The following is a 6,776-nucleotide window of genomic DNA, read 5'->3' as shown; positions in this document are numbered from 1 at the left end:
GGGACAGTGTAGAGGAAGCTTTACTCTGTATCTGACCCCGTGCTGTCCCTGTCCCTGGGAGTGTTTGATGGGGGGACAGTGTAGAGGGAGCTTTACTCTGTATCTAACCCCATGCTGTCCCTGTCCCTGGGAGTGTTTGATGGGGGGGGTACAGTGTAGAGGGAGCTTTACTCTGTATCTAACCCCGTGCTGTCCCTGTCCCTGGGAGTGTTTGATGGGGGGACAGTGTAGAGGAAGCTTTACTCTGTATCTGACCCCGTGCTGTCCCTGTCCCTGGGAGTGTTTGATGGGGGGACAGTGTAGAGGGAGCTTTACTCTGTATCTAACCCCGTGCTGTCCCTGTCCCTGGGAGTGTTTGATGGGGGGACAGTGTAGAGGGAGCTTTACTCTGTATCTAACCGCGTGCTGTCCCCGTCCCTGGGATTGTTCGATGGGGGGGGGACAGTGTAGAGGGAGCTTTACTCTGTATCTAACCCCATGCTGTCTCTGTCTCCGTGAGTGGGGCAGTGGACGGTGTAGAGAGAGCCTTCCCTATTCTGGGGCGAATGCAGCTCGGGGGAGAGAGAGCTTTCCCTGTCCCTGAGGGGTTGGGGTGTTGGTGTAGAGGGATCTTTCCCAGACCCTGGGGAGTGGGGGAGACGGAGTAGAGTCAGCTGTCCCTGTGGAGTGAGGGGGGTCAGTGTATAGGGATCCTGCCCTGTCCCTGTACAGTGAGGGGGGCCCAGTGTAGAGGGATCCTGCCCTGTCCCTGTCCCTGTGGAGTGAGGGGGGGTCAGTGTAGAGGGATCCTGCCCTGTCCCTGTGGAGTGAGGGGGGTCAGTGTAGAGGGATCCTGCCCTGTCCCTGTCCCTGTGCAGTGAGGGGGGTCAGTGTATAGGGATCCTGCCCTGTCCCTGTCCCTGTGGAGTGAGGGGGGTCAGTGTAGAGGGATCCTGTCCCTGTCCCTGTGGAGTGAGGGGGGTCAGTGTAGAGAGATCCTGCCCTGTCCCTGTCCCTGTGGAGTGAGGGGGGTCAGTGTAGAGGGATCCTGCCCTGTCCCTGTCCCTGTGGAGTGAGGGGGGGTCAGTGTAGAGAGATCCTGTTCTGTCCCTGTCCCTGTGCAGTGAGGGGGGTCAGTGTAGAGGGATCCTGCCCTGTCCCTGTCCCTGTGCAGTGAGGGGGGTCAGTGTATAGGGATCCTGCCCTGTCCCTGTGGAGTGAGGGGGGTCAGTGTAGAGGGATCCTGCCCTGTCCCTGTCCCTGTGCAGTGAGGGGGGCCCCAGTGTAGAGGGATCCTGCCCTGTCCCTGTGGAGTGAGGGGGGTCAGTGTATAGGGATCCTGCCCTGTCCCTGTGGAGTGAGGGGGGTCAGTGTAGAGGGATCCTGCCCTGTCCCTGTCCCTGTACAGTGAGGGGGGTCAGTGTAGAGGGATCCTGTCCCTGTCCCTGTCCCTGTACAGTGAGGGGGGTAAGTGTATAGGGATCCTGCCCTGTCCCTGTCCCTGTGCAGTGAGGGGGGCCCAGTGTAGAGGGATCCTGCCCTGTCCCTGTCCCTGTGCAGTGAGGGGGGTCAGTGTATAGGGATCCTGCCCTGTCCCTGTCCCTGTGCAGTGAGGGGGGTCAGTGTATAGGGATCCTGCCCTGTCCCTGTCCCTGTGCAGTGAGGGGGGCCCAGTGTAGAGGGATCCTGCCCTGTCCCTGTCCCTGTGGAGTGAGGGGGGTCAGTGTATAGGGATCCTGCCCTGTCCCTGTCCCTGTGCAGTGAGGGGGGTCAGTGTATAGGGATCCTGCCCTGTCCCTGTCCCTGTGCAGTGAGGGGGGTCAGTGTAGAGGGATCCTGCCCTGTCCCTGTGGAGGGGGGTCAGTGTAGAGGGATCCTGCCCTGTCCCTGTCCCTGTGCAGTGAGGGGGGCCCCAGTGTATAGGGATCCTGCCCTGTCCCTGTCCCTGTGGAGTGAGGGGTGTCAGTGTAGAGAGATCCTGCCCTGTCCCTGTCCCTGTGCAGTGAGGGGGGTCAGTGTATAGGGATCCTGCCCTGTCCCTGTCCCTGTACAGTGAGGGGGGTCAGTGTAGAGGGATCCTGCCCTGTCCCTGTCCCTGTGGAGTGAGGGGGGTCAGTGTAGAGGGATCCTGCCCTGTCCCTGTCCCTGTACAGTGAGGGGGGTCAGTGTAGAGGGAGCCTTCCCCCCTGGTTACTCACAGGTCGGTGATCTGATGACGGTGAAGCTGGAGACTGTCTGAGAGGGGGGTCCTTGACCGAACTGTCTGAGAGAGCAGTGAGACAGAGAGACAGAGAGGTTATATAGTAGGGAGCTCACCAACACACACTCACCAACACACACTCACCAACACACACTCACCAACACACACTCACCAACACACACTCACCAACACACACTCACCAACACACACTCACCGACACACACTCACACACTCACACACTCACCAACACACACTCACCAACACACACTCACCAACACACACTCACCAACACACACTCACCGACACACACTCACCAACACACACTCACCAACACTGTCTGAGAGAGCAGTAAGACAGAGAGACAGAGAGGTTATATAGTAGGGAGCTCACCAACACACACTCACCAACACACACTCACCGACACACACTCACCAACACACACTCACACACTCACCAACACACACTCACCAACACACACTCACCAACACACACTCACCAACACACACTCACCAACACTGTCTGAGAGAGCAGTGAGACAGAGAGACAGAGAGGTTATATAGTAGGGAGCTCACCAACACACACTCACCGACACACACTCACCGACACACACTCACCGACACACACTCACCGACACACACTCACACACACACACTCACCAACACACACTCACCAACACACACTCACCGACACACACTCACCAACACACACTCACCAACACACACTCACCGACACACACTCACCAACACACACTCACCAACACACACTCACCAACACACACTCACCGACACACACTCACCGACACACACTCACCAACACACACTCACCAACACACACTCACCGACACTGTCTGAGAGAGCAGTGAGACAGAGAGACAGAGACGTTATATAGTAGGGAGCTCACCAACACACACTCACCAACACACACTCACCAACACACACACTCACACACACACTCACCAACACACACTCACCAACACACACTCACCAACACACACTCACCGACACTGTCTGAGAGAGCAGTGAGACAGAGAGACAGAGACGTTATATAGTAGGGAGCTCACCAACACACACTCACCAACACACACTCACCAACACACACACTCACCGACACACACTCACCGACACACACTCACCAACACTGTCTGAGAGAGCAGTGAGACAGAGAGACAGAGACGTTATATAGTAGGGAGCTCACCAACACACACTCACCAACACACACTCACCAACACACACACTCACACACACACTCACCAACACACACTCACCAACACACACTCACCGACACTGTCTGAGAGAGCAGTGAGACAGAGAGACAGAGACATTATATAGTAGGGAGCTCACCAACACACACTCACACACACACTCACACACACACACTCACCGACACACACTCACCAACACACACTCACCAACACTGTCTGAGAGAGCAGTGAGACAGAGAGACAGAGACGTTATATAGTAGGGAGCTCACCAACACACACTCACACACACACACACTCACCAACACACACTCACACACACACTCACACACACACTCACCAACACACACTCACCAACACACACTCACCAACACACACTCACTCACACACTCACCAACACACACTCACCGACACACACTCACACACACACACTCACCAACACTGTCTGAGAGAGCAGTGAGACAGAGAGACAGAGACGTTATATAGTAGGGAGCTCACCAACACACACTCACACACTCACCAACACACACTCACCAACACACACTCACACACTCACACTCACCGACACACACTCACCAACACACACTCACACACACACTCACACACACACTCACCAACACACACTCACACACACTGTCTGAGAGAGCAGTGAGACAGAGAGACAGAGACGTTATATAGTAGGGAGCTCACCAACACACACTCACACACACACACTCACCAACACACACTCACACACACACTCACACACACACTCACCAACACACACTCACCAACACACACTCACACACACACTCACCAACACACACTCACACACACACACTCACACACACACTCACACACACACACTCACCAACACACACTCACCAACACACACTCACCGACACACACTCACACACACACTCACCGACACACACTCACTCACACACTCACCAACACACACTCACCAACACACACTCACACACACACTCACCAACACACACTCACACACACACTCACCAACACACACTCACCGACACACACTCACACACACACACTCACCAACACTGTCTGAGAGAGCAGTGAGACAGAGAGACAGAGACGTTATATAGTAGGGAGCTCACCAACACACACTCACCAACACACACTCACCAACACACACTCACCAACACACACTCACCGACACTGTCTGAGAGAGCAGTGAGACAGAGAGACAGAGACGTTATATAGTAGGGAGCTCACCAACACACACTCACCAACACACACTCACCAACACACACTCACTCACACACTCACCAACACACACTCACCGACACACACTCACACACACACACTCACCAACACTGTCTGAGAGAGCAGTGAGACAGAGAGACAGAGACGTTATATAGTAGGGAGCTCACCAACACACACTCACACACTCACCAACACACACTCACCAACACACACTCACACACTCACACTCACCGACACACACTCACCAACACACACTCACCCACACACACTCACCAACACACACTCACCAACACACACTCACCAACACACTCACACACACACACTCACCCACACACACTCACACACTCACACACACACTCACCAACACACTCACACACACACTCACACACACACTCACCAACACACACTCACCCACACACACTCACACACTCACACACACACTCACCGACACACACTCACCAACACTGTCTGAGAGAGCAGTGAGACAGAGAGACAGAGACGTTATATAGTAGGGAGCTCACCAACACACACTCACCAACACACACTCACCGACACACACTCACCAACACACACTCACCGACACTGTCTGAGAGAGCAGTGAGACAGAGAGACAGAGACGTTATATAGTAGGGAGCTCACCAACACACACTCACCAACACACACTCACAGACACACACTCACCAACACACACTCACCGACACTGTCTGAGAGAGCAGTGAGACAGAGAGACAGAGACGTTATATAGTAGGGAGCTCACCAACACACACTCACCAACACACACTCACCGACACACACTCACCAACACACACTCACCGACACTGTCTGAGAGAGCAGTGAGACAGAGAGACAGAGACGTTATATAGTAGGGAGCTCACCAACACACACTCACCAACACACACTCACCGACACACACTCACCAACACACACTCACCGACACTGTCTGAGAGAGCAGTGAGACAGAGAGACAGAGACGTTATATAGTAGGGAGCTCACCAACACACACTCACCGACACACACTCACCGACACACACTCACCAACACACACTCACCGACACTGTCTGAGAGAGCAGTGAGACAGAGAGACAGAGACGTTATATAGTAGGGAGCTCACCAACACACACTCACCGACACACTCACCGACACACACTCACCCAAACACACTCACCAACACACACTCACCAACACACACTCACCAACACACACTCACCAACACTGTCTGAGAGAGCAGTGAGACAGAGAGACAGAGACGTTATATAGTAGGGAGCTCACCAACACACACTCACCGACACACTCACCGACACACACTCACCAACACACACTCACCAACACACACTCACCGACACACTCACCGACACACACTCACCAACACACACTCACCAACTCACACTCACCAACACACACTCACCCACACACACTCACCCACACACACTCACACACACACTCACCCACACACACTCACACACACACTCACCAACACACACTCACCGACACACACTCACCAACACACACTCACACACTCACCAACACACACTCACCAACACACACTCACCAACACACACTCACCAACACACACTCACCAACACTGTCTGAGAGAGCAGTGAGACAGAGAGACAGAGAGGTTATATAGTAGGGAGCTCACCAACACACACTCACCGACACACACTCACCGACACACACTCACCGACACACACTCACCGACACACACTCACACACACACACTCACCAACACACACTCACCAACACACACTCACCGACACACACTCACCAACACACACTCACCAACACACACTCACCGACACACACTCACCAACACACACTCACCAACACACACTCACCGACACACACTCACCGACACACACTCACCAACACACACTCACCAACACACACTCACCGACACTGTCTGAGAGAGCAGTGAGACAGAGAGACAGAGACGTTATATAGTAGGGAGCTCACCAACACACACTCACCAACACACACTCACCAACACACACACTCACACACACACTCACCAACACACACTCACCAACACACACTCACCAACACACACTCACCGACACTGTCTGAGAGAGCAGTGAGACAGAGAGACAGAGACGTTATATAGTAGGGAGCTCACCAACACACACTCACCAACACACACTCACCAACACACACACTCACCGACACACACTCACCGACACACACTCACCAACA

The sequence above is a fragment of the Chiloscyllium punctatum genome, chromosome 39 (genome assembly GCF_047496795.1).
Source record: "Chiloscyllium punctatum isolate Juve2018m chromosome 39, sChiPun1.3, whole genome shotgun sequence".
Taxonomy (NCBI): Eukaryota; Metazoa; Chordata; class Chondrichthyes; order Orectolobiformes; family Hemiscylliidae; genus Chiloscyllium; species Chiloscyllium punctatum.
Note: the sequence above shows the minus strand (reverse complement) of the source record.